We start from the raw sequence: 8,225 nt of genomic DNA, 5'->3' as shown, positions 1-8,225 counted from the left end.
TTACGAATGTGACATTCAGTTCCCCACTGACTACTGCAGCTGTGTTCCTCGTATTTTTCGTCATAGTCCAATTTAATGGCCGTCTATCATTATCACTCAAAACACACTTTGTCAGCGTTATGGTTTAGCAGGTGATCTTTTTCCAATTTCCTTGTGTTTGGTGTAAATCTTCGATACAGTGCCTCTTGACACACCACCATACGAGCACCAAACTTTGGCTCACATTTGAATTCTGATAGCTCTGACGTGATGCACTCACAACTACATGAAACGCTGTCCTGACCACAACTGACACTTGCAATGTGGTGAGGACATTGCACGTGTCCACTCGTGGCCAGATACAACAGCAAAACCTGCAGTCTTGGTTACCATCTGTATTTACGTTGAAGTATGAGTTTCTTGCGATGTTTTCTTATTTTTCTCCAACCCCTGAATGTCATGGTCTCTGTGGTTAGAAATGCTGCGCCACACAAGTTCTCTCAATGTAGATAACTAAAGTAAAGCAGTCATCAATCCAAAGATCGTTTTGAACACCCGGTGCTTTACTAGACATGACGCTGTTGGACATGATACACTCCTGGAAATGGAAAAAAGAACACATTGACACCGGTGTGTCAGACCCGCCATACTTGCTCCGGACACTGCGAGAGGGCTGTACAAGCAATGATCACACGCACGGCACAGCGGACACACCAGGAACCGCGGTGTTGGCCGTCGAATGGCGCTAGCTGCGCAGCATTTGTGCACCGCCGCCGTCAGTGTCAGCCAGTTTGCCGTGGCATACGGAGCTCCATCGCAGTCTTTAACACTGGTAGCATGCCGCGACAGCGTGGACGTGAACCGTATGTGCAGTTGACGGACTTTGAGCGAGGGCGTATAGTGGGCATGCGGGAGGCCGGGTGGACGTACCGCCGAATTGCTCAACACGTGGGGCGTGAGGTCTCCACAGTACATCGATGTTGTCGCCAGTGGTCGGCGGAAGGTGCACGTGCCCGTCGACCTGGGACCGGACCGCAGCGACGCACGGATGCACGCCAAGACCGTAGGATCCTACGCAGTGCCATAGGGGACCGCACCGCCACTTCCCAGCAAATTAGGGACACTGTTGCTCCTGGGGTATCGGCGAGGACCATTCGCAACCGTCTCCATGAAGCTGGGCTACGGTCCCGCACACCGTTAGGCCGTCTTCCGCTCACGCCCCAACATCGTGCAGCCCGCCTCCAGTGGTGTCGCGACAGGCGTGAATGGAGGGACGAATGGAGACGTGTCGTCTTCAGCGATGAGAGTCGCTTCTGCCTTGGTGCCAATGATGGTCGTATGCGTGTTTGGCGCCGTGCAGGTGAGCGCCACAATCAGGACTGCATACGACCGAGGCACACAGGGCCAACACCCGGCATCATGGTGTGGGGAGCGATCTCCTACACTGGCCGTACACCACTGGTGATCGTCGAGGGGACACTGAATAGTGCACGGTACATCCAAACCGTCATCGAACCCATCGTTCTACCATTCCTAGACCGGCAAGGGAACTTGCTGTTCCAACAGGACAATGCACGTCTGCATGTATCCCGTGCCACCCAACGTGCTCTAGAAGGTGTAAGTCAACTTTCCTGGCCAGCAAGATCTCCGGATCTGTCCCCCATTGAGCATGTTTGGGACTGGATGAAGCGTCGTCTCATGCGGTCTGCACGTCCAGCACGAACGCTGGTCCAATTGAGGCGCCAGGTGGAAATGGCATGGCAAGCCGTTCCACAGGACTACATCCAGCATCTCTACGATCGTCTCCATGGGAGAATAGCAGCCTGCATTGCTGCGAAAGGTGGATATACACTGTACTAGTGCCGACATTGTGCATGCTCTGTTGCCTTTGTCTATGTGCCTGTGGTTCTGTCAGTGTGATCATGTGATGTATCTGACCCCAGGAATGTGTCAATAAAGTTTCCCCTTCCTGGGACAATGAATTCACGGTGTTCTTATTTCAATTTCCAGGAGTGTATGTTGATGCCTACCTCTGACTTCTGAACTGACTTACCCAGCGAGCTATAGGGAGACATATGGTTTAACGTGAATTCCAAACCATGGTGTATGTATATTTCCTCAAATTCGGAGTGGACATTTTTACCCATTTTGAATTTTTTTATATAGGTGCTATTACCCACTATATAATACTAACAGCTGGCCGAGCGGTATGTAAATGCTGAAAATTATTCCCAATCCTTGGAAATTTTTTAAATGTTTCTGTGACAATATTTGTTAGGTATGGCACCCTAACTTTTCAACATAAAAGCATGTGTTAATAATGATTTGTATAACATTTTCAGTAATTTCCTACAAATATATGTTGCTTTCTATCATGTTTAATATTTTTTAGCATACTACCTTTGTATTTTTTATTTTGTATCTGTAGACTTTTCTGTAATTCGAAATTTCTATCCTGCTTGCTCAAAATGGAAGAAATGGGTACTGAATCACTGTGAAAAAGAATTAGACTCAAGTTATCAACTGTAAATGTAACATGTGCCTAAAGTAAATTAACTTCCCAGAAAATTAATGTGTGAAAACTAAGCTGTGTCCTAGCAAGTGTTCTGTAATTTTGGAAATCTTATCTGATTTGAAAAAAGCTTAATATTTGTGCCTAATATTTTAAAGGAAATAGGAAAAATAAAAATTTGGTCTCAAGCAGCCATAGCTTATATAATCATAAGTATGTGAAGTTAAATGAAAGCTTCCCAAATATCTTATTCAAAATACATAAAGATTCACATGCATCTAATATTGTTAGTTACTGTAAAGTCAAGTTGATTTGTTGGATATGATTTGTCAAATATTTAGGAGTGCTAGGCAAATGGTTGCTTTGGTTATTGTTAAACTTTTTAATGGCTGTTGGGTTTTACCTATATACTGTAGACTGTTATTTATTCATTTTAGTTAATTAAAATATAAGTAATTTAATTTTACATGTCTGCATGGCATTCATAATATTATTATTTTTTTTATTTTTATCATGTTCTTATGTTGTTATAGCCCACCTAAATATGAAAAGCACAAGAAAAAGTGGAGCATCAAATCGAAAGAGAAGAAAGACAACGAAGTAAGTATCAGCTGTACTCAAGTTTATGAAAGTTCCTTCAGAGATGCCAGAATCTACACCAGGCTCATCAGGTGTGAATGGCCAAAACCAAGAAGAAGCTGAAGTGGTACAAGTACGAAACACTGGTGACTTGCTAGAACCTATAATTGATACTAGAAATTCATCAGCTTTACATGCTTCTCATGCGACAGCTGAAACTATGGCACCAGAACAAACTGTACTACTTCACTTGGGTCAGACTGTTCGGAACCATTGGAAGATGCCTGAAAAAATAGATTGTAACTTGTATTCGTTGTTAGTATGTTGAGGTCTAGATGGCTTTCAGTACATTAATACACACGTCACTGAATATCGAGCAGTTATTTATTTATTTATCGAATGGTAATAAAAAATGCATATACACAACATTTGTGGACAAATGTGCAGAATCACAATGTCATATATTGATTGCTTAATCCGATGCCTGGTGACGCCCATTATCGTTCGTTTATACATTCATAGTTAGTGATTATATGGTAGACTGACTGTAAGGGGACATTACAGTCACCATTTGTAGAACTAGCCCATCCCCACTTTGCATTAGATAACTGCATCTGGCTTGTCTGGTTCGAAGCCAATTCATGATCCTCCATTGACATCTGAGATATCGAGTCGTTGTATCTGCATATAATGGTTCCCGTCTAGATGTTTGTTTCCAGAATGAAATTTTCACTGTGCCGCGGAGTATGCGCTGATATGAAACTTCCTGGCAAATTAAAACTACGTGCTGGACCGAGACTCGAACTCGGGAGCTTTGCCTTTCGCAGGCAAGTCATCTACCATCTGAGCTACCCAAGCACGACTCACGATCTGCCTTCACAGCCTTAATTCCGCCAGTACCTTGTCTCCTACCTTCGATGTTTGTTGATTTCAGACGACTGCTCCCAATAAATTTTACATGAATGATGACACAAAAGGAGACGCATCAACGGTGTTTGCTGTGCACCATTAAGATTTCCTTGATTTCGAACGTTGGTGTCCCGCTTGTGTAATACCTCGATGAATGGGTAGTTGAAGACTCTTCGGAATGTTGTTCCAGATCTTCAGGAGAGCTTCTGATCTACTTAGAGCTGGATCAAGTTCCTACACACAATCAAAATTTTTGCAAATGGCAGGAGTTTTCAAAAAGAGCAGGCTATTAATAAAAAAGAGCAAGAAGTAGTGCCAAAAGAAAAACCTGAAGCAAAATGGTGTTTATACTCCGAATATGTCCTGTAATTACCTGCTCTGCATGATTGAGTTGCACATCTACTTTAGTACTGTGCATACTATTAATAATAAAGAGGGTATGGCATTGGTGGCCGGGAGACCCCTCGCGCGGCGGTTCGGCCGCCGCTCCACAAGTTCTTTAACGCCACTACGACGACTTGCGAGTGAATGAGGATGAAATGATGATGAAAGACACACAACACCCAGTCATCTCGAGGCAGAGAAAATCCCTGACCCCGCCGGGAATCGAACCCGGGACCCGTGCGCGGGGAGCGAGAACGTTACCGCAAGACCACGAGCCGCGGACTGCAGACTATTGATTAAGGTCGAATAGCAGCATTCAGCAACAGATTATTAAAGGCCTAAGGCTGCATATTTTAAAACACGAACATTCGCTGTGGAATGGTTTTGGTGCCCATTGGCAAACGATGAAAATGTTTAACACACACAGTTGACTTATTCTCCTTTTAAAGCGTAACTATTTTGCTTCTGTTGTTGCTTGTTTGAGATCACAAACTCACCAACTGCATCAGTGTTTTACTCCTCTGATGGGTTTAATACTTGGTGGCAACTGAAACCCAAAAGTCGCCATATGCTACATACATTATTTTTTTTTTCTTTTTTGCAAATGGAAGATTCTGGAAAAAAGACTTCAAAAAGGACAGACTACTGATAAAAAAAAGAGCAAGAAGTAGTAGAAAAAGAAATAAAATTGTAATGACATTGTTACCAGAACGTTTGATATAATAAGATTCCTGGCGAAACAAAATTTGTCGTTACGTGGCCACAAGAAAGCTGACACCAGTGCCAATAGAGACAACTTGTTGGAATTGGTGCATCTACTGGCCAAATCTGATAATATTCTCTGAGAACATTTAGTAAGAATAAAAATGGGCCAAAAATTTTCACTTCTCATGTCATTTCATGTCCCTCAAATTCAAAACGAGTTTGTTGAAGTTTTAGGGAATAAAGTCCATAAAAAATATCATAGGTCTGATTCAAAAGGCCAAGTATTATTCAATGATATTCCACAGTACGCCGGATATTTCCCACCAAGATCAAACAAGCCAAGTATTTAACGATACGTGATGACCGAGAATCGAGAAGTATGAGTACTGGAATCTTTTATAGATTTCATTGAACCAAAAAACAAAACATCTTCCATACCCACGCCATCCATCTGTTCATGGAGCTCACTGTTTCATTTGAAATACGTGGTTGTGAGGCAATATTTAAACAGGTTTGCCTAGTTAGAGTAATTCTTAATGGAAAAATTCTAAGAGCAGGAATTGGAAACTGTAAACAGGAAATCGAATATTTAGTTCCGGTACGTGGATGATACATTTGGTTTGTGGAGGTATGGCAGAGAGGAATTAGCTCATTTCCACAAGCACCTCAAACGGATCAGTCGGAAGATTCAGTTTACCATGGAGGAGGACGCAGACGGAGGACCGAATTTTCTTGATGTACTAGTTTTCAAAAAAGAAGATGGTAGCTTAGGCCACACACTCTACCGAAAACCCACGCACACAGATCGTTACCTACACCGTGATCGAACCACCGGCCACAACAAAAGCGAGGCCTCATAAAAAAGCTGGCGGATAGAGCAAGGAACACCGGCAAACCATAGCTGCTTGACGTGGAGTTAAAATATCTTACCGATGTACTGTTCAAGAATGGTTATTCGTCCACTGAGGTAAGAAGAGTCTTAAGACCACAGTGGAGAAATCATAGTGATGCTCAAGCGCCGGTGAAATCGAAAGTTTTCCAGCCTTTCATTAAGGACGTTACCGACCGCGTAGGAAAAATCTTGAAAAAAGGGAACATCGCGGTAATTTACAAAACCACCCGGAACATATAAAAAAGCACTCCGTCGTCAGGTCACGAGTGGCCTACCGGGACCATCCGACCTCCGTGTCATCCTCCGTGGAGGATGCGAATAGGAGGGGCGTGGGGTCAGCACAATGCTCTCCCGGTAGTTATGATGGTATTCTTGACCGAAGCCGCTACTATTCGGTCGAGTAGCTCCTCAATTGGCATCACGAGGCTGAGTGCACCCCGAAAAATGGCAACAGCGCACGGCGGCCTGGATGGTCACCCATCCAAGTGCGGACCACGCCCGACAGCGCTTAACTTCGGTGATCTCACGGGAACCGGTGTAACCACTGCGGCAAGGCCGTTGCTCGGAAGATATAAAATCACCTAAAATTGGCTAAGGATGCTCGCAAACTGCTGGGAAAAGGAGGAATTTATTGGATTCCATGTAGTTTTATGGAGGTGTACATGGGTACAATAAAAAAAAAATGAAAGGTCAAGAAACGACTAGAAGAGCTAAAAGGCAATTGCAGAAGGGAGGAGAGTGACTGATCAGCTGTTGCGGGAAATGTTTTGCTGCCAAGACACCACCACATTCATTTTGATAGGACCCAAATTCTGGCAGCCACAACCGGATACGATACAGGGTATACAGAGAGGCTATAGAGACTGTAAGACACTCCACGAATTTAAATTTGAAAAAAATGGCGTGAAATGGAATGATATTTGGATAACGGTGCTGAAGAAGATGTGTACCAGTCTTCCACCATGGGGTAACAGCAACAGCAGACGATAGCGATCAACAATGGTCAACTGCGTTCGGGTATTCAAAACATGTGATGTCACGCCACTGCGCGGAAGCGCGCGTAAAACGGAATTTTGCAGAGGTCAGCAGCAAGCCAGAATGTGAATCAGACACTGAAAGAAGCTACGATCCCTCTCGAAAACGTTGCCCGTAGATGGGGACAAAACGTTGGGTTTAAATATGAAATCCATTCGACCACGGCATAAACTCTCGAAACATTTTATTAATTGTTTCGTTTGCAGCCGTGGAAGCTTGAACACATGAACGGACACAGGAACCTGGAAGGTCGCTATGCAGTCATTTTCATTTCTACATGCCTTGGGTCTCTGGCAACCGGTGCTCCATGAAGTCAATGATGCCCAAAATGTTTGCCAACACAGGGACTTACATACGTCAGTATGCTCGGAAAATAAGCATCGTACAGAGAGTATTGGAAGTGGAAGAGAAGTGAGAGGACTTCACCTGAAGCTTTAAGTTACCCTATCAGCTTGTGTGAAGAACATGGCATTTCTGCTGAACCTCCAAGCTTGGAGGTGCATATCTGGCGATGGAAGCAAAGATACTGGTTTATCGCACAGAGACGGTTTAAAACAAAAAATGTTTTCTTCATTAGATTGACTAACAGCTGAAATTCCAGAATTTGGACAAAAATGTTTTCCTAAGGGCTACAATAATAAAGAGCGTTGACGATGAGTAATGCAACCGTCTCAAGCTTCTCAACATATTGACAGAGAAGAGTTTAAGCTTGAGTGCATACATCTACAAGATTTTGTAGCTACAATATACTGTAAGAGAGCTCTTATTAATCCTGGCCCACTGAGTTTATTAAAGTTTTTTATTTTTTTTTTTTACCTCCAGACTCAAAGAAGGATTACCTAACGTAGCTATTATGTTGTATCATCGCATGCATTTTATAGTAAGTGTAAGGAAAGTTAGTGGTTCTGTGAAATTCGAGACTTCTTGCTGATCCTGAATATCTTTGTAATGATCGCTATATTTCATGTTCATCTGTGAATACGCTCTACTGTTCATAGAGTGATGTCTTACGTGCTCGTATCACACCTCCTTCCTGTAAGGGAGATCACAAAGACACTTGCCAGGAAATTAAAAGGTGTGACTATAATGTTGCATTCAGTTAAATATATGTTCAAACTCCTCATATATTTTTCGTTTCTCTATGAAAACACTTCCTATTTTTGAATATATCAATCAAATCCAAGTAAAATCGCGTAATGTTCATTCTTGGGTCACAATTCTGTGTAAAAA

At 43.1% G+C, this 8,225-nt stretch overlaps 1 pseudogene; it reads right to left on the bottom strand.

Moving 5' to 3' along the window:
- Positions 1-6,405: 6,405 nt before the first annotated feature.
- LOC126482950 (5S ribosomal RNA) lies at positions 6,406-6,523 on the bottom strand (annotated as a pseudogene).
- Between the last annotated feature and the right edge of the window lie 1,702 nt (positions 6,524-8,225).

The sequence above is a fragment of the Schistocerca serialis genome, chromosome 5, assembly GCF_023864345.2.
Source record: "Schistocerca serialis cubense isolate TAMUIC-IGC-003099 chromosome 5, iqSchSeri2.2, whole genome shotgun sequence".
Taxonomy (NCBI): Eukaryota; Metazoa; Arthropoda; class Insecta; order Orthoptera; family Acrididae; genus Schistocerca; species Schistocerca serialis.
This window is presented reverse-complemented; position numbering and strand designations above follow the sequence as displayed.